Consider the following 21,784-nt stretch of genomic DNA (forward strand, 5'->3'; position numbering starts at 1 on the left):
ACCGACAATAAAGAAATGTAATCTGGAGCTCCGGGTCGTCGGGATGATGTTGCAGCACTTCGGGATCGTCATTGGCAGCTTGTAGCGTTAGGGTTGCTCGGAAGTTGTTATTTTGAGCTGCTGCCTCGGAACCCCTTTTTATACTGTGTTGGAGGCGCCTCCAAGTCTGTCCGAGGCGCCTCCAGGCCGCCGAGTCGCACGCGTGGATCAGCTCTGATCTGGTCGCGCCTTATCCCATTGAAGGCGCCTCAAGATTGATCCAAGGCGCCTCCAACGCCTGGTCCAAGGCGCCTTCAGCCTGGTCCGAGGCGCCTCAGCTCTGCTGCGTTGGCTTTTTCTGGCTCGCACCCGAGGTGCCTCCAAGCCCCATGGAGGCGCCTCGAACACTGTTCATCCGAGGTCAAATGTGCTTCTTTGTTCCTGCAAAATGTGTTAGTCCCAAACACAAACCCTGCAAAATAAAGTTAGCACAGTAATATGATAAATGATATAATCGACAGTCATCGGACTGTCCGAGTCTGACTTCGGATTTTCAACTGAAAACCCTAGGTCGACCCGACGCCTACTGTTCCCTCTACGGGGAACGTGTCCTCACCTACTTCACTCAGGAGATTTACCTGTTGCCAGTGCGATCCTCCAGATCGACTGGACTTTTGCTCAGCGTTCGAAGCTTCCAGACTTTCTGCTGGACTTTCGCTTCCCGGCCCGTCCAGTCTTCCACCTGGTTCGCGACACCAGGATTTTCCACCTAGGGTTATCACCCCCTTGGACTTTTTACCTGAAGCTCTCGACCCACCAAGACTTTCCGCATAGGGTTACCACCTCCTAGGGTTTTCCACCTACCTAACCGTAGCTAGGACTTTTGCCTAAGTACCACTTAGGACTTTCCTGCAAGCTCCATGAACTTGTTAGATCACAAGACAACTTAATTTTGAACCCTTTGTCATTATCAAAACTTGGGTTCGATCGTCTGATACTTCCCGCACCAACATGTAGGAGTAGTTAGAAAAAAGAATTGAATTATATCCCTTAAGATAATAGTGGAAAAAGAAAGTATGAATATAATTAGAGTATATGCACAGCAACTAAGATTAGATGAAGCTACCAAATCAAGGTTTTCGGATGACTTAGATGGAGTATTATAAAATATTCAGCCAAATGAAATGATTTTAATAGAAGTTAATCTAAATCAAGATAATGGAGTAAAAAATGAGGAATATGAGAGCATACATGGGGGTTGCGAGTTTAGAACGAGAAATGAAGAAGGAAAAACTATATTAGACTTTGTAATAACATATGACCTTAGATTAACTAATATTTTTTTTTTAAAAAAAAAGAGAAGAACACTTAGTCACGTTCAAAAGTAGGAAAAATAAATCACAAATTGACTTTCTTATGATTAGAAGGAATGTAATGCCCAAAAATTCTCAAAGTAATTTTAGAAATATTCTATGATTTTTTTGGAATTTTAGAATATTTTTATGGAATTTTTGGAATAGCAGAAGTAGCAAAAATAAATAAGGACGTAAAACAGCCTAAGCGGGAATTGAACCCGAGACCTATAGACTCTATGTCATATAGGGTGATTCTAGTAACCAAGGGTCCCCAGCAGGGGTGTGCTGAAAGAAGAGGAGAACAATTCTATTTAAGATTTAGTTGGGTGGTATAAATCACTTAATATAAATAGGAAATTAAGAGAGGAGTTATTATTTTTCAATCGGCAATTCTCTTTTCTCCTCAAACCCTCACCGCCGAACTTTCTCTCTCCCTCACCTCTCGGCGCCCAAGGCCAAGGAGACCTAGGGTTTCATCCCTAGGAGCGTAGGAGCACCTTCCGACGACAATGCCGGCACGAGGACGCTCTCCTTCGCAAGAAGAAAGTATAGACGTAAGAAGATCGTCGAGAAGATCTTCTTCTCCGGAAAACTAGCAATCAGATTCGTAAGAAAACTAGCGCAGGATGTAAGTAACCCTTCACCTGCAGTATAAGTAGCTAATTGTATGTTTTTATGTCTTAGTTCGCATTTATGTTCTCAGTTTAGACATATGCAGAATTAGAGCATACCAAGTGCTCGATAAAATGCCTATAATAGTTAAATGCTACAGTAAGCATTTTAATAGCTCAGTTAAATACCCTAGATGCATTTTAATTAGTAAATATAGCCTTGCTTCAGTGATATGGGACTACGGTCCAATGGGTGGTCTCTCATAGTCGCCTCTAGGTTCAAATAACCTAGTTCTAGGTTCAGATAACCTAGTAAGAGCAAGTTAAGATATATTAGCTACGAATCAGTATTTTACTTTATCAGTGGCACTGTACTGGACTTGAGTTATCCTTGGGTTGGGCTCCCATAGTCGTCCCTAGGTTTAGATAACCTAGTAACCCTACTAGATTCGGGACTTGCTACCTCGGGCCTAGTTAGGGATGCGCGCATAGCAAGTACAGTTGCCGGGCCCATCAGCAGCATGTTTAGTATTTTTACCTATTTTGAAAATAGTTTTCAAACTTCACAAAACAGATAAGTGAATTCAACTTAGCTTCAGTTCAGTTTTCTATTGATATAGCAGATAGTTTTATGTTAGTTCTTGATTGCCATGAGTTACATGCTCATATGTCATGTTTTAGCATTTCTAGTATGATTCTCAGCTTGCATGTCAGCATAGCATCTTTTAAAAAGCATGATTTCTATAAATGCATATTTTTGTGAGATAGATGATTTCTTACTAAGCTCCTAAGCTTATAGTTGCATTTTCCTTATACTGCAGATAAAGGTAAAGGAAAGATGGAATAGCGGAGGCTGGAGGCAATGCGATGAAGATGTGTGTTAGAAGGAACCTGAAATAAAGATCTTTGGAGACTAGCAAACTTAAAAACTTAGTATTTCCTATGTTATTACTTCTCTGCACTTTTAGGATGCTAAGTATCATAAATTGTGAAACTAGATACTATGCCATGCTTAGACTGCTTATTATCTTGATATTAGCTAGCAAAGTATAAGTGATAACCTGTCTAGTGGTATTGTTTTATCTTTTAGTTGAGTTTTGACAAATCTGTATGAGTTCGTGGCTGATTTCAGAGAAATCAGAAACCCAATCGATCAACTGATCAATTGAGAAGTCCTCAATCGATCAGCCGATAGATTGGGAGGTGATTCCACGCGAACAGTGAGCAGCTGAGTCGATTAACTGATCGATTGAGAAGTCCTCGATCAATCAGCCGATCGACTGGGAAGTGGACTTCCGCGTACAGAAAGCTGATGAATCGATCAGCTGATCGATCGACCATGGATCGATCAGCCGATCGATCGGAAATTTAATTCCTACAAATAGAGAGCCTCTGAATCGATCATCGGATCGATTGGCCAGGCTGGATCGATCAGCCGATCGATCCAGACTTGACTCCGTGCACAGTAGCGAGTTGAGTCGATCAGTGGATCAATCAGCCAGCTCTAATCGATCACCCGATCGATTAGAATATCTGATTTCAGCCAGAAGTGTCTAACTTCAGTTTTTGATCAAATAGAAAGTTAAGCTCCCTTCTTTAGCATATGTACAACGTCAGAAGTGTATTCTGAGTATAATTTCCAGAGTTTATAGTAAATAACAATGTGTTTTAATTATTTCAGTTCTTTTCTGCACAAGAATAGTTAGCATAATGTAACCCCCAGCCTTACAGCTTAGTTAGTAGAAGGCGGGTCGTTACAGAGTGGTATCAGAGCAAGTTCCATACTTCCTGACACACACATCAGCATTGAACCTATAGCTTCCAAGTAAAAATACCTCTCACTTCATTTATGTTTTGTTTCCTTTCATGTTTATAGATGACTAGAGCTAGTTTATATATGATGGCATTTAACATGATAATAATAGTTATGCAAATATGATAGTATTAGTTATGTATGTCCTCTATTTTCTTAGAAAATGGTACGTGGACACCCAGCTAGAAAGACACCCGCTACTGAGCCCCAGCAAGAGGCAGTGTAACGACCCGCCTTCTATTGGCTAGGCTGTAAGGTCGGACCGTCACATTATGTTATGCTAACCTATATCCATGACCATTACTCAGTCTAGGTGCGGAAAACTGTACCAATTTAAAACTTGGTCAAGCTAATACAAATTCTTGGTCCTACATGTGCTGAGGGATGTAATCTAAGGTATACATGCCATATCCTACATCCCCTATGGTCAAGGAACTGAATTACAAGGGTTCCTGGTCGAAACCTTGCTTCCCAATCGATCCAGCTTGGACTCAATCGATTGCAAGCTGTTGAATCGATCCATGGATCGATTCAGATTGCTGCTGTGCTCGGGGTAATATTCTGGATCGATCGGCTGATCGATCCAAACTGGCCAATCGATCCAATAATCGATTCCAGAGCTCTCTGTTCGTGGGAGCGATTTCCCGATCGATCGGCTGATCAATCCAGAAGCTTACTGTTCGCGGAACCAGGCTCCCAATCGATCCGCTGATTGATTGAGGGCCCCCATCGTTGATCAATTGGGGTTTCTAATTTCGCAGCAAAACTCTGATTTCAGCACTGCTTCGTGCCGAACTCACCTACAAGTGTTCTATAATAGCTGGAAACATACCAATAACACATAACTAGGATTATGAGCATGAGTACTAACAATCTAAGCAAGTCGTTCACGATTCAAGGCATTAAAATAACTAGAAGTACGGAAAATAACACTATATAAAACTAAAGTCTTAGTTTGCTAATTTCTCCAAGATCTTTATTCTAGGTTCCTTCCACACACATCTTCATCGCATTGCCCTCCAGCCTCCGCTAGTCCATCTTTCCTTTACCTTTATCTGCAGTATAAGGAAAGAGTATCTGTAAGCTTTCGCTTAGTAAGAAATCATCTACCTCATAAAACATGCATACAATCTGTTGCCGGAAGGTGCTCCTGGAACCCTTGGGACGGAACCCTAGCCTTCTTGAGGTTGGCGCCGAGAGGTGAGGGAGAAAGAGAGAGGGCGGCGTGACTAGGGTGAGGGAGGAGAGAGTTACGTTAAAATAAAATAACTCTTCACTTGATTCCCTATTTATATTAAGGAATTAATTCACCCAACCCTAACTTAAATATAACTGATTCCCTTTCTTTTCAGCACGGCCCTGCTGGGTTCACTTGGTTACTAGAGTCCACTATAAGTCGTAGGACCCAATAGGTCTCGGGTTCGATTCCCGCTTAAGCTATTTTACGTTTCTATTTATTTTTGCTACTTCCGCTACTCTAAAAATTCCATAAAAATATTCTAAAATTTCAGAAAAATCATAGAATATTTCTAAAATAATTTTGAGAATTTTCGGGCGTTACAATCCCCCATACCTTATAAAAAGTTCATCCTCGAACTTAGAATAATTCTGGGTACTTCTGTCTCATACTAGCTTCTGTCTCCCAAGTTGCCTCTTCTGCTGTGTGACTTTGCCAAATAACTTTTACTAATGGTACCTCTTTATTCTGCAATTTCTTAACTACTCGGTCTATTATCTGAATAGGCCGACTATCATAGCTGAGGTCTTCGCGGACTAGTACCGACTGGGGCTCAATCACCTGGGTGGCATCTGGGATATGCTTCTTCAGCATAGAGACATGAAATACATTATGGATGGCTGACATCTCCTGTGGTAGCTCTAGCTCATATGCTACCTTGCCAACTCTTCTAGTGATAAGGTATGGTCCCACGTATCTGGGACTTAATTTTCCCTTCTTCCCAAAACGCATTACTCCCTTCATGGGAGCTACTCTGAGGAACACTGAATCCCCAACTAAAAACTCTAAGGGTCTGCGCCGGGTATCAGCATAGCTTTTCTGGCGGCTCTGAGCTGTCTCTATCCTCTGGCGGATCTGCTGTATAGCTGTTGTGGTGTCTGCTACTAGATCTGTCTGAAGTTCTAGTTCCTTCTGTTCACCACTCTCATACCAGCAGATTGGAGATCTAGACCTCCGCCCATAGAGAGCCTCGTAGGGTGTCATACCGATAGTGGCCTGATAGCTGTTGTTGTATGCAAATTCTACTAAACTCAGATATTTGCACCAACTTCCCTTGAAGTCTAGGGCACATGCTCGGAGCATATCTTCGAGTACCTGATTTACTCGCTCCATCTGACCATCTATCTGAGGATGGAAGGCTGTGCTGAATTTTAACTTAGTGCCCAACGCTGACTGTACACACTCCCAGAAGTGAGAGGTGAACCTACTGTCTCTATCTGAGATGATAGTCCGTGGAACTCCATGCAGTCTGACGATCTCCTTGAGATACAACTGAGCTAACTGCTCCATGGAGTAGGATATCCTGATAGCTAAGAAGTGGGCTGATTTAGTTAACCTGTCAACTATTACCCAGATGGTATCAAAACCATTCGTGGTTCTGGGTAATCCCACTATGAAATCCATGGAAATATCTTCCCACTTCCATTCTGGGATCTGGATAGGCTGCAGAACTCCTCCTGGTCTCTGATGTTCTGCCTTGACCCTCTGACAGGTTAGACAGGTGCTGACATATCTAGCGATGTCTCTCTTCATCCCAGGCCACCAAAAACGTTTCTTCAAGTCTTGGTACATCTTGGTGGAGCAAGGATGCATCGCATAGGGAGTCCTATGAGCTTCATCTAAAATCTTCCTTCGTAGTTCCTCCTGATCTGGAACACAGAGTCTGTCACCGAAGTACAACACCCCACTATCGGACACTCTGAATTCTCTACTTCCTGATTCTACTAACCCTTGCTTGATTTTCTGAATTTCAAGATCCTGCTTCTGAGCTGTCTGAATGTCACCAAGCAGGTTAGATGCTAATGTCATAGTAGAGAGCTGTCCCACTATAAGTTCAAGACTGAAATATGTGATCTCCTTCTGTAGGGGCGGTGACATGGTTGCTAGGGATAATAAAGTAGCACTGGACTTCCTGCTAAGTGTTGGTTGCTATTCGGAAAACCTAGAGGTTCCACTGTACAAAAATTTTGTACAAATGTCTGAACCTTTTCCTAGCTACCATGTGTTCTTTTAAATTAAATTTTGGATCGCCTGCGGAACTTAACACGTTTGATCCAAAACTTAATCTATGTGTTCTTTTAGGTTTAGACTTGGATCTCCTGCGGAACTTAACACGTTCGATCCAAATAACCTAAGTTATTAATTCCATTAAATAATAATTTCCATAATTGGTTCCCAGTACTGACGTGGCGAGGCACATGGCCTTCTTGGATATGGGAACAACCACCACCGACTAGACAAAACTTTTTAAGGAAAGTTAATATTTAATTTCTTAAAATAACTTTGGTTAACCCAAAACAACAATCAAATCACAAGGAAAAGAAGAAAACATAAGAACACTACATCGAAAATAAATTCGAAATACTAGAATCGTAAGCCTCTTGTATTTGGTATTATTTCCAAAAATAACTAGTATGATGCAGAAAGGAAAAATTACTAGTTATACCTTTTAGAAAGACCTCTTGATCTTCTACCGTATTCCTCTTCTAACCTCAGACGTTGTGTGGGCAACGATCTTCCGAGATGGGAAACCACCAAAGCACCTTCTTCTCCTCCTAGCTAGGTTCGGCCAAATCAAAAGCTTCACCAAGGATGAAGAAAAACCACCAACCAAGCTCTAAGGGATGCAAGCTTTCTCTCCTTCTTCTTCTTCTTCTCCAAGTAGTATCCAGCCACCACAAGAGCTCCAAGCCAAGAAGGGTTTCGGCCACCACAAAGAGGAAGAGAAGGAGAAAGGATGGCCGGCCACAACACCAAGGAAAAGAGGGAGAGAATAATAGAAGTTGTAACCCATGAAGGCACCTCAACCCCTTCTTTTATATTCCTTGGCTTTGGCAAATAAGGAAATTTATTTATAATAAAATTTCCTTAACTCTCCTTGAAAACAATTAATTAAGAAAAATTAAATAAAATTTCTTAATCAATTAATCATGGCTGGCCACCTCAAATAGATAAATTAGGAGAGTTTCAATCAACAAAATAAAACTTCCTAATTTGTTTCCAGAAATTTTAAAATAAAATTTCTCTTCAAAAATCCCTTCATGGTTGATAAAAAGAAATTTCTATAATTTTATTTTTCAACATGTGAATAATTTTACAAAGAGAAAAAATAAAATATCTTTCCAATCTACAAATAAGGAAAGAGATTTAATCTCTTTCTTTAATCTTTTGTAGATCCTTTTAAGAGAGATATTTTAATTTTAATTCTCTCCAATAAATTCTATCTTCTACATAAGAAAAATTAAAATTAAAATTCTTTTTAATTTCATTAGGGCCGGCCCCCTTTAGCTTGGGTTCAAGCTAGGGCCGACCACTCAGGCCGGCCCTAGCTTGATCCCTAAGCTAGCTTGGTCGACCCCCTTTAGGTGGGTATAGAAGGTGGGTATAGGTGAGTATAGTACTCTATAATTAAGAGGCTACGATAGGGACCGAGAGGAGGAATTGGTTTTGGTCTCCTGATAAAATTAAGCATCCCGTGTTCGCCCCGAACACACAACTTAATTTTATCAATAATAATTCATTCCACTAGAGAACTATTATTGAACTACCGTACCAATCCCAAATTACATTTTTGGGCTCCTTCTTATTATGAGTGTGTTAGTCTCCCTGTGTTTAAGATGTCGAATGTCCACTAATTAAGTGAGTTACTGACAACTCATTTAATTAATATCTTAATCCAAGAATAGTACCACTCAACCTTATCGTCATGTCGAACTGAGTCCACCTGCAGGGTTTAACATGACAATCCTTATGAGCTCATCTTGGGGACATTATCAACCTAGATTACTAGGATACAGTTTCCTTCTATAATCAACAACACACACTATAAGTGATATTATTTCCCAACTTATCAGGCTTATTGATTCATCGAACTAAATCTCACCCATTGATAAATTAAAGAAATAAATATCAAATATATGTGCTTGTTATTATATTAGGATTAAGAGCACACACTTCCATAATAACTAAGGTATTTGTTTTTTATAAAGTCAGTATAAAAGAAACGACCTCTAATGGTCCTACTCAATACACTTTAAGTGTACTAGTGTAATTATATAGTTAAGATAAACTAATACCTAATTACACTATGACCTTCCAATGGTTTGTTTCTTTCCATCTTGGTCATGAGCTACTGTTTATAATTTATAAGGAACCGATAACATGATCTTCTGTGTGTGACACCACACACCATGTTATCTACAATATAAATTAATTGAACAATTACATTTATCATAAATATAGACATTTGACCAATGTGATTCTTATTTCTAGATAAATGTTTATACCAAAAGCTAGGCTTTTAGTATACATCCTAACAATCTCCCACTTATACTAAAAGACTAAGCTGCTATATCTGCTACCATACATCTGATTCCCAAACCTTCAACATGCCCATCAAAAGCTCTTGCCTTAAGGGCTTTAGTGAAAGGATCTTCTAGGTTATCACTTGATGCAATCTAGGCAGCAACAACTTCTTCTCGTTTATACGATTTCTCGTATTGGTTGGTACTTGCGCTCTATTGCGTTTACTTGCCTTATAGATTTATGGTTTCTTCGAGTTTGCTACTGCACCACTATTATTACAATGAATTGTAATAATATTTGGACAAACCAGAAATCATATTTAAGTCCATCTTGAGGTTATTGAGTCATTTAGCTTTTATGGCTACCTCAGAGGCTTGCCATATACTCAGCTTCTATGGTGGAGTCCAGAAAAATACCTATGTTTATCACTCTTCCATAGTTATGACTTTTCCTCCTAAAGTAAACACAAAACCCCGAGGTTGACTTATTATTGTCCCTATCTGATTGGAAGTCAAAATTCGTGCAACCCACAGGGACCAAATTAACTGCCTTGTAAGCTAGCATATAATCTCTAGTGCCTCTAAGGTACTTTAATATATGCTTTACTGTAGTCCAATGTCCTTGTCTAGGGTTACTTTGATATCTGTTAACTATGCCCTTGGCAAAACAGATTTCTGATCTCGTGCATAGCATACATTAGGCTGTCTATCTTTCGAAGCATAAAGAACTGCCTACATGTCCTCAATCTCCTTTGATGTCATCGGAGACATCTCTTTAGATAAAGACACTCCATGCTTAAAAGGTAGAAAACCTTTCTTGGAGTTTTGCATGCTAAAACGAGCTTGTTATATAAAGCTTGAGATAAGCACAACATTCTTTTCTTGCGATCCTTGTTCCCAAGAATATGTGCTTATTTTCCTAAGTCCTTTATAACAAATTGCTTGGACAACCATACCCTTACTTCCGATAACACCTTGATATTGTTTCCAACTATCAAAAATGTAATCTACGTATAGTACAAGAAATACCACCACGTTTCCATCACACCTTTTGTATACACAAGACTTATCGGTTACTAAATAAATCCATAGGTCTAGATAACTTTGATAAACCGGATTTTCTAAGACCTTTGAAGCTTTAACTCAGTCCATAGACTGATTGAGCTTGCACACAAGATGCTCTTAGCCCTTTGCAATGAACCCTTCTGGTTGCTTTATATGGATGCTTTCTTCAAGACTTCCATTAAGGAATGCTGTCTTGACATCCACTTGCCAAATAGATAAAAGAATCCAGATAGACTTATGTAACGACCCAACTCCTGGGTACTAATCTGTGAGCCGGATCGCTACATTAACTACTGAAACTATACTGTGCGGAAAGCTGGGCTAATTAAAATTTTGCTAACTAATTACTGTACCCGTGCTAGGAAAGACAATCTATGCCTCTCGGATATTCTACTAACTGTAATCAGACATTTCAATCGACCCGTGGGTCGATTGGGCTATCGAAACGATCCAAAGATCATTCCAGCTTACTACTGGCACGGAAGAAGGGTTCTGGAACGGTCGGCTGACCGATCCACAAAGCTCAACTTCTGTTCAGGGCTGGATCGTTCCATCGACCGATCCCCAAACTATACTGCGACTCTGTACGCTACTGGATCGGTCGGCAGACCGATCCAGGAGTGGCTGGATCGGTCGGCAGACCGATCCAGGTATGCTTGGATCGGTCGGCTGACCGATCCAGGAACCTGTAGAATCCTGGGTTTGCTACTGTCCCGTGCTGGATCGGTCGGCAGATCGATCCAGGAATGGCTGGATCGGTCGGCTGACCGATCCAGGCACTCGCAGTTCTCCTGGAGGCTACTGTATCGAGCTGGATCGGTCGGCTGACCAATCCAGTGGAACAGCTCAGACTCTGATCGGTCTGGAGACCGATCAGTGTCTGATTTCACTCGAGAATTCTGATTTCAGCACTTTGGCGTGCCAAAATTCCACATAACACCTAACTAATGCATCATAAACTATTCTAACAACATGTAATAACATTCTAGCATGAAAGTACTAATGTTCTAAGCATGTTAAGCTAAACAAGACATAGTTACTCAGCTAGAACAATTAGTAACAAGTCTAAGAGTAAAACTAGACATATTAAGTACTAAAACTGAAACAAAAGTGTTTAGATCCCAAGGATCTTTATTCCAGACCCCTTGCACACACACATCATCGTAGCATCGCCCTCCAGCCTCCACTAGTCCACTTTCCTTTTACCTGTATCTGCAGTATAAGAAAAATAGTATCTGTAAGCTTAACGCTTAGTAAGAAACCATCTACCTCACTAAATCATGCATATGATGCGAATATGATTTTAAATCATGTTATTTGAAAAACATACTGAATATGCAAACATGGCATGGCATGGTATCATACAAAGCATGGCATAACATAAGCTGAACATAGAGCTAACATGGAAAACTAAACTGAAGCATAATGCTGAGCTAAGCTGAACTAAAACAAAGCTGCAATCAACTCAACTGATATAACTGTTTTGAGTTTTGAAAACTAGTACATAGTAAGTGAAAATACAAAACATGCTGCTGTAGGGCCCTGGCAACTGTACTTGCTGTGCGCGCATCCCTACTAGACCCGGGGTTGCAAGTTCCGAATTTAGCAGGGTTTACTAGGTTATCTGAACCTAGGGACGACTGTGGATATCTAATCCAGTACAGTGCCGCTGCTGAAAGTAAAATACTGATATGCTAGTTAGCTGAATCTAGGTTATCTGAACCTAGAACTAGGTTGTCTGAACCTAGAGGTGACTGTGGGAGCCCACTCATTTGGACATCTAGTCCCATATAAGTTAGAATAAACTGATTTACTGATCTAAATGCTTCTAATGCATTTATCTACGCTGTTTAAAATGCCTAAGTTGCATTTTAGCTGGTCTAGTCATTTTATCGAACACTTGGTGTGCCTAAACCCTTCTTTCCCTTAGGGAAATCACCTCTAGGCACCCAACAGCGTCTATGACCTCCAACTGAAGGAGAATAAACGTGTTCGGCCCATCTAAAGGTGCTAACTAAATCCCTAAATCTGAGAGGAGGGTTAAAACACCCTACATGTCAACAAAATCTGCATATTACTAATCTAATGCATAGAAAATCCAAACGGAGCTATTATACTGCAGGTGAGGGGTTTCTTACCTCAATCGTAAGGTTTTCTTACGATTCTATCCGCTAGGTTTTCCGGAAAACTGCTCCCCTCGACGACCCGCTTACGTCCTCGCGTTCCTCTCGCGGAGAAGAACCGACTTCGTGCTGGTGTTGCCGCCGGAAAGTGCACACACGGTCCTAGGAAGGAAACCCTAGGTGTTCCCTTGCTTTGGTTTGTTGCGCCGAGAGAAGGAAACGGGAGAGGGAGAGAAAGGTTGCCGTGAGGATAAGTGCCGAACCCCTTTCTTAAACCAAACCCAACTTAAGTTGATATTTATATTAAGTGGTTTAATGAACCCAACTCAAATATAAATATATTTGATTCTCCTTTCTTTCAGCACAGCCCTGCTGGGTCAACTGGTTATTGGCCTTGTCCACTAAACCATAGGTCTCGGGTTCGATTCCCGCCTAGGCCGTTTTACGCTTATATTTAATTTTGCTACTTCCGCTACTCGGAAAATTCCGGAAAAATATCTGAAAATTCCAGAAATATCGTAGATAAAATTCTAATGCAAGTTTGAGAATTTTCGGGCGTTACAATCCCCCATACCTTATAAAAAGTTCATCCTCGAACTTAGAACAATTCTGGGTACTTCAGTCTCATATCTTCCTCATGTTCCCATGTCGCCTCTTCATTGTGTTGATTTTCCACAACACTTTGACTAATGGTATCTCTTATCTGAATAGGCCGACTGTCATAGCTGAGATCATCACGGACCTATACCAACTGGGGCTCAATCACCTGGGTGGCGTCTGGGATATGCTTCTTCAGCATGGAGACATGAAATACGTTGTGGACAGCTGACATCTCCTGAGGTAGCTCTAGCTCATATGCTACCTTGCCCACTCTTTTCGTGATAAGGTATGGTCCCACATATCTGGGAGCTAGCTTGCCCTTCTTCCCAAAATGCATGACTCCCTTCATGGGAGCTACTCTGAGGAAAACTGTCTCCCCAACTGAAAACTCTAGGGGTCTGTGCCGCGTATCAGCATAGCTCTTCTGGCGGCTCTGAGATGTCTCTATCCTCTGGCGGATCTGCTGTATGGCTGCTGTGGTATCTGCTACTAGATCTGTCTGAAGCTCTAGTTCCTTCTGTTCACCACTCTCATACCAGCAGATTGGAGATCTACACCTCCGCCCATAGAGAGCCTCGTAAGGTGCCATGCCGATAGTGGCCTGATAGCTGTTGTTGTATGCAAATTCTGCTAAACTCAGATATTTGCACCAACTCCCCTTGAAGTCTAGGGCACAAGCTCGGAGCATATCTTCGAGTATCTGATTCACTCGCTCCGTCTGACCATCTGTCTGAGGATGGAAAGCTGTGCTGAATCTTAGCTTTGTACCCAATGCTGACTGTACACACTCCCAGAAGTGGGATGTGAATCTGCTGTCTCTGTCTGAAATGATGGTTCGTGGGACTCCATGTAGTCTGACGATCTCCTGGAGATACAACTGAGCTAGCTTCTCCATGGAGTAGGATATCTTGATAGCTAAAAAGTGGGCTGATTTGGTCAACCTGTCGACTATTACCCAGATGGCGTCAAAACCATTCGTGGTTCTGGGTAGTCCCACTATGAAGTCCATCGAGATATCCTCCCACTTCCATTCTGGAATCTGTATTGGCTGTAAGACTCCTCCTGGTCGCTGATGTTCTGCCTTGACCCTCTGACAGGTGAGGCAGATGCTAACATATCTGGCGATGTCTCGCTTCATCCCGGGCCACCAAAAATGTTTCTTCACGTCTTGATACATTTTGGTTGAACCTGGATGCATCGCATAGGGAGTCTTGTGAGCTTCATCTAAAATCTGTCTCCGCAACTCCTGATCTGGAACACAGAGTCTGTCTCCGAAATACACCACCCCGCTATCGGACACCCTGAATTCTCTACTTTCTGATTCTGCTAGCCCTTGCTTGATTTTCTGAATCTCAGGGTCCTGCTCCTGAGCTGACTGAATATCACCAAGCAAGGTAGACCCTAAGGTCATAGTAGAGAGCTGTCCAATGATGAGTTCGAGACCGAAATCTACGATCTCCTTCTGTAGGGGTGGTGACACGGCTGTAAGAGATAACAAGGTAGCACTGGATTTCCTGCTAAGTGCGTCGGCTACCTTATTGGCCTTCCCTGGGTGGTAGAGGATGTCTATGTCGTAGTCTTTAACCAGCTCAAGCCACCTGCGCTGTCGCATGTTCAGATCCTTCTGAGTGAAGAAATACTTCAGACTCTGATGATCTGTATACACTTTGCACTGAGCTCCGTATAAGTAATGTCTCCAAATCTTGAGAGCGAACACTACTGCTGCAAGCTCAAGGTCATGAGTAGGGTAGTTCTTCTCATAATCCTTGAGTTGTCTGGAGGCATAGGCGATCACCTTGCCGTTTTGCATCAGTACTGCCCCTAGTCCCAACTTAGAGGCATCACTGTAGATGTCAAAGCTGCTGGTGTCATCTGGTAGAGCCAAAATGGGAGCACTGGTCAATCTCCTTTTTAGCTCAAGTGTTCTCACATCCTCGTCCACCGAAATTTCTGCTCTTCTGGTAAGAGGCATCGGTGGGAGGCTATCTGGAGAAGTCCTCTACAAATTTTCTGTAATATCCCAGAAAGCTCCTGATTTCGCTGGCGTTCTTAGGTCTCTTCCAGTTACTTACTGCTTCTATCTTGCTGGGATCTACCATATTACCATCCTTGGAGATGATGTGACCCAGGAAGGACACCTGATCTAGCCAAAATTCACATTTCGTGAATTTGGCGTAAAGCTGGTTCTGCTGAAGGATCTGCAATACTATTCTCAGGTGCTCTGCGTGTTCTTCCTGAGTTCCTGAGTAGATAAGAATGTCATCGATAAACACAATAACAAACTTATCTAAATACTCCCTGAATACTCTGTTCATGAGGTCCATGAATGTAGCTGGAGCATTGGTCACGCCAAAGGGCATGACTACGAACTCATAGTGTCCGTATCTGGTCCTGAATGCCGTCTTAGGTATATCCCCTTCCTTGACTTTCACCTGATGATAACCCGATCTGAGATCTATCTTAGAGAACACTGCTGCTCCCTTCAGCTGGTCGAACAGGTCATCGATTCTGGGAAGAGGATACATATTCTTGATCGTGACTTGATTCAGGGATCTGTAGTCTATGCACAGTCGCATGCTTCCATCCTTCTTCTTCACAAACAATACATGCGCTCCCCATGGTGAGTGACTCGGGCGTATGAAACCCTTGTCGAGCAGCTCCTGTAGTTGCTCATGAAGTTCCTTCAGTTCTGCTGGAGCCATGCGATAAGGCGCTTTGGAGATAGGATTTGTACCGGGTATGAGCTCTATCTCGAAGTCAATCTCCCTGTCTGGTGCTAAGCCTGGTAATTCTTCAGGGAAGACTGCTGGGTAGTCACACACGACTCGGACCTCTGCTAGCTGTCGGTCCTTGTCCTGACCGGTGTTGACCACGTGTGCTAAGAACCCTGTACATCCTGAATCCATCAACCTCTGTGCCTTCATGGCTGAGAGAAACTTCTTGGCTTTTCTCTTTGGTTCCCCGCTGTATTCAAATTGCACTGCTTCTTCAGGTTGGAAGATGACTTTCTGTTTACGGCACTCTATGGTAGCACCGTATTTGGTCAGAAAATCCATCCCAAAGATAATGTCATAGTCGGTCATCTCTAGCACTATCAGATCGCAAAAGAGCTCTCTGTCTGCTATAATGACCGGCACTGCTCTGAGCCAGTGCGTGGATGCCATGATCTCTCCCGAAGGTAGTGCCGTTAAGAACTGACCACTGAGTACCTCTGAGGGTATTTGTAATTTTTCGGAGAACATCCTGGCTATGTATGAATGGGTTGCCCCAGTATCAAATAGAACAGTAGCACTATACTGTAAAATGCTAATCTGACCTGTGACAACGGTCGAGGCATTGGCTACGTCCTCTCTGGTGAGTGAGTAGATCCTCGCGTTTGTCGTAGCTAGAGGGGCTTCTAATCTGCCCTGGCTGATGTGTGGACCTTCTAGAGCGGCCTGCATCTGGTATAGCTGAGCCGGCTGGCCTGCATACTGAATCTGCTGCGGCTGAGGAAGACTGGTCTTGTTCGGGCACTGCTTGGCCATGTGCCCTTCTTGTCCACATTCAAAGCATCCTCGTGTGCCCTTGCGACAAACTCCTGGGTGGAATTTCCCACAAGTAGCACACTTTGGATGACTGGGTCGCTTGCTAGGTGGTCCTCCTTTTGGGTCACTCCCTGATTTGCGCTTGCTGTTGGAGTTCCCCTTCCAGTTGGAGCTGTGGCCTTGCTATTTCTGAGTGTGAGAGTTTCCTTGGCCCTTGGACTCTGAAGCGACTTGCTTCTGCTGCTTTATGCTGTTCTGGTAATGCTCTGTGGTCAGGGCACTGCTCACTAACTCCTCGGTGGTTTGTGGCTTATGTATGCCACCAGCCACGTTCATTGCTATCTCTGGCCTCAGCATCTTGAGCATCAACCGGATTCGTTCCTTCTCTGTGCTGACTAGCTCTGGGCATAAACGAGCCAACCTGTTGAATTTCTTCACGGCTTCCTCCACTGAAAGGTTGCCCTGGCGAAATTCGATGAACTCGTCGTAACGGCGATCTGTGACCCGCATGTGAAAGAACTCCTCGAAGAATTCTTTCTCAAAATCTGCCCATGACATCTGATTCACTGGGCGCTTCGCTCTGACTCTCTCCCACCACATACTAGCGTCCCCTGTCAGGCAGAAGGAAGCACATTTCACCTTCTCCTGCTCCGGCCAGTCCAGAAGCTCCATTATCCTCTCCAGTGTTTTGAACCATGCTTGAGCATCCCATGGTTCGCTAGTGCCTGAGAAATTCTCGGGCTTAACTCTCTGCCACTGGATCAGGTAGGCTTCCTTTCTTGGCTCAGCTGCTGGGACTATGGGTGCTGGTACTGGTGTTGTTGGCTGAACTGGTGGAACCTCTATAAATGCTGGGGTTGCTAAGTTTGGCTCCGGGGTGACGGTAGGAGTTCCTGTTGCTGTTCAGCTAGCTGCTGCTGTAACTGAGCCACCAGTGCTGTAAGATCTGGAGGAGGCACTGAACTGCCTGCCTCTTGTTGGGGCTCAGTAGCTGGTGCCCGCTTGGCTGGGCGTCCTCGTGCCATTTCTAATGACATAGAGAACATACATAACTAAGGCATTCATAGTTTCACAACTACTGATATCATGTTAAAAACTATCACATACTAACAAGCAGTAGGCATATAAACATGAACTGTAACTAGAAAGCAGAACAATAAAGAGAGTAGAGGTATTCTTACTTGGAAGCTGTAGGCACGATGCTGATGTGTGTGTAGGAAGTAAGGAACACTGCTCTGATACCACTCTGTAACGACCCAACTCCTGGGTACTAATTTGTGAGCCGGATCGCTACATTAACTACTGAAACTATACTGTGCGGAAAGCTGGGCTAATTAAAATTTTGCTAACTAATTACTGTACCCGTGCTAGGAAAGACAATCTATGCCTCTCGGATATTCTACTAACTGTAATCAGACATTTCAATCGACCCGTGGGTCGATTGGCTATCGGAACGATCCAAAGATCATTCCAGCTTACTACTGGCACGGAAGAAAGGTTCTGGAACGGTCGGCTGACCGATCCACAAAGCTCAACTTCTGTTGGATCATTCCATCGACCGATCCCCAAACTATACTGCGACTCTGTACGCTACTGGATCGGTCGGCAGACCGATCCAGGAGTGGCTGGATCGGTCGGCAGACCGGTCCAGGTATGCCTGGATCGGTCGGCTGACCGATCCAGGAACTCGCAGTTCTCCTGGAGGCTACTGTATCGAGCTGGATCGGTCGGCTGACCGATCCAGGCACCTGGAATCGTATCGAGCTGGATCGGTCGGCTGACCGATCCAGGCACCTGGAAATCTCTTCGAGGCTACTGTATCTCGCTGGATCGGTCGGCTGACCGATCCAGTGGAACAGCTCAGACTCTGATCGGTCTGGAGACCGATCAGTGTCTGATTTCACTCGAGAATTCTGAATTCAGCACTTTGGCGTGCCAAAATTCCACATAACACCTAACTAATGCATCATAAACTATTCTAACAACATGTAATAACATTCTAGCATGGAAGTACTAATGTTCTAAGCATGTTAAGCTAAACAAGACATAGTTACTCAGCTAGAACAATTAGTAACAAGTCTAAGAGTAAAACTAGACATATTAAGTGCTAAAACTGAAACAAAAGTGTTTAGATCCCAAGGATCTTTATTCCAGACCCCTTGCACACACACATCATCGTAGCATCGCCCTCTAGCCTCCACTAGTCCACTTTCCTTTTACCTGTATCTGCAGTATAAGGAAAATAGTATCTGTAAGCTTAACGCTTAGTAAGAAACCATCTACCTCACTAAATCATGCATACGATGCGAATATGATTTTAAATCATGTTATTTGAAAAACATACTGAATATGCAAACATGGCATGGCATGGTATCATACAAAGCATGGCATAACATAAGCTGAACATAGAGCTAACATGGAAAACTAAACTGAAGCATAATGCTGAGCTAAGCTGAACGAAAACAAAGCTGCAATCAACTCAACTGATATAACTGTTTTGAGTTTTGAAAACTAGTACATAGTAAGTGAAAATACTAAACATGCTGCTGTAGGGCCCTGGCAACTGTACTTGCTGTGCGCGCATCCCTACTAGACCCGGGGTTGCAAGTTCCGAATTTAGCAGGGTTTACTAGGTTATCTGAACCTAGGGACGACTGTGGGAGTCCAACCCAATGGATATCTAATCCAGTACAGTGCCGCTGCTGAAAGTAAAATACTGATATGCTAGTTAGCTGAATCTAGGTTATCTGAACCTAGAACTAGGTTGTCTAAACCTAGAGGCGACTGTGGGAGCCCACCCATTTGGACATCTAGTCCCATATAAGTTAGAATAAACTGATTTACTGATCTAAATGCTTCTAATGCATTTATCTACGCTGTTTAAAATGCCTAAGTTGCATTTTAGCTGGTCTAGTCATTTTATCGAACACTTGGTGTGCCTAAACCCTCCTTTCCCTTAGGGAAATCACCTCTAGGCACCCAACAGCGTCTATGACCTCCAACTGAAGGAGAATAAACGTGTTCGGCCCATCTAAAGGTGCTAACTAAATCCCTAAATCTGAGAGGAGGGTTAAAACACCCTACATGTCAACAAAATCTGCATATTACTAATCTAATGCATAGAAAATCCAAACGGAGCTATTATACTGCAGGTGAGGGGTTTCTTACCTCAATCGTAAGGTTTTCTTACGATTCTATCCGCTAGGTTTTCCTGAAAACTGCTCCCCTCGACGACCCGCTTACGTCCTCGCGTTCCTCTCGCGGAGAAGAACCGACTTCGTGCTGGTGTTGCCGCCGGAAAGTGCACACACGGTCCTAGGAAGGAAACCCTAGGTGTTCCCTTGCTTTGGTTTGTTGCGCCGAGAGAAGGAAACGGGAGAGGGAGAGAAAGGTTGCCGTGAGGATAAGTGCCGAACCCCTTTCTTAAACCAAACCCAACTTAAGTTGATATTTATATTAAGTGGTTTAATGAACCCAACTCAAATATAAATATATTTGATTCTCCTTTCTTTCAGCACAGCCCTGCTGGGTCAACTGGTTATTGGCCTTGTCCACTAAACCATAGGTCTCGGGTTCGATTCCCGCCTAGGCCGTTTTACGCTTATATTTATTTTTGCTACTTCCGCTACTCGGAAAATTCCAGAAAAATATCTGAAAATTCCAAAAATATCGTAGATAAAATTCTAATGCAAGTTTGAGAATTTTCGGGCGTTACAACTTAAGCATGACTACCAATGAAAAAGTTTCCTTTTTCATCAAGCCGTGCTTTGAAAGTTTCTACCTTCCTGTCTATCCCTCTTTTCCTATTATAGACCTTTTTATCACCCAATGGTTTTTACACCATCTGGTGGTTCTCTAAGCTTCCAGATTTGATTAGAATACATATATTCTAATTCTGTATTCATTGCTCTTTGCCAAGATGCTGCATCTTTATCTTGGAGTGCTTCATCATATTTCCGGGATCAGACTCATGTTCATTTGGGATCAAGTCCAAAAACTCTCCCAAAACATGAATCTTTTTGGTTGTTTGACAACCCTCTCACTACGATGATGCACTGTCTATAAATGTGTATCAATTGTGATACGTGTTGCAGTTTCTTGTGATATTTCATCTTGTATAGTTGGTACTAGATTAGACATGTCCTTTATAATTTCTTTAAGAACAAATTTACTTATGGGCTTGTGGTTTATTACATAGTCCTTTTCTAAAAATCGGTTATTGATGCTAACAATAACCTTCTGATTTTTAAAACTATAAACCTACTTTCATTTTTCTAGGATAACTTACAAACAAGTGAATTCCTATCCAACTTATCATTGTCTCTCTTCAGCATATGTGTTGGACTACCTGAATCCGAATATGCTTCAAAATAGGCTTATGCCTATTTAGTAATTCTATGTGAGTAGAGTGTTCTGACTTTGGAAGGTACTATGTTCACTTCCGTTTCCAGAGTATATCCGTAAAATGAATTTGGTAATTTTCCAAATAACTCATCATCAATCTACTTATTTCCATAAGAGTCCTATACCTTCCTTTTCTATACCATTCTGTAGGGGTGTACCAGGTGCAGTTAGTTGGGATTGAATCCCTACTTCTAATAAGTGACTCCTAAATTCTCCCAAGAGGTACTTGCCACTACGATCTCACCGTAGTGTCTTGATACTTTTACTTTGACGTTTCTCCACATCAGCCTCGTACTCTTTGAACTAATCAAAGCACTTAGACTTGCGACACATCAAGTAAATGTATCCGTATCTTGAATAGTTGTCTATAAAATAGACGAAATATTCGATACTAACTCTTGTCATAGGATCACACAAATCAGAATGAACCTATTCCAATGTATCTTTGGCTCCATACCCCTTATACTTAAAAGCTTCTTGGTTATTTTTCCTTCCAAGTAAGACTCGCAGGTTGGAAAGATTTCCACTACCAATGAACCCAAAAATTCATCAGCTACCAATGAATCCTACTCAAGTTAATATAACCTAGCCCTAGATGCCAAAGATATAATTGGTTCATTTCCGAAGGTTGCTTTCTCTTAAAGTTAGAAGATGTGTTACTAATTTCCATTTGTTGCATCGTAGGAGTTATTGGATTTATAAATTGCCAACCAACGTACTAGAACAGATAACTTCCCTCTTTTTCTTAATAACAACTTTGTTATTA

This window comes from Zingiber officinale, chromosome 6A (genome assembly GCF_018446385.1).
Source record: "Zingiber officinale cultivar Zhangliang chromosome 6A, Zo_v1.1, whole genome shotgun sequence".
Taxonomy (NCBI): domain Eukaryota; kingdom Viridiplantae; phylum Streptophyta; class Magnoliopsida; order Zingiberales; family Zingiberaceae; genus Zingiber; species Zingiber officinale.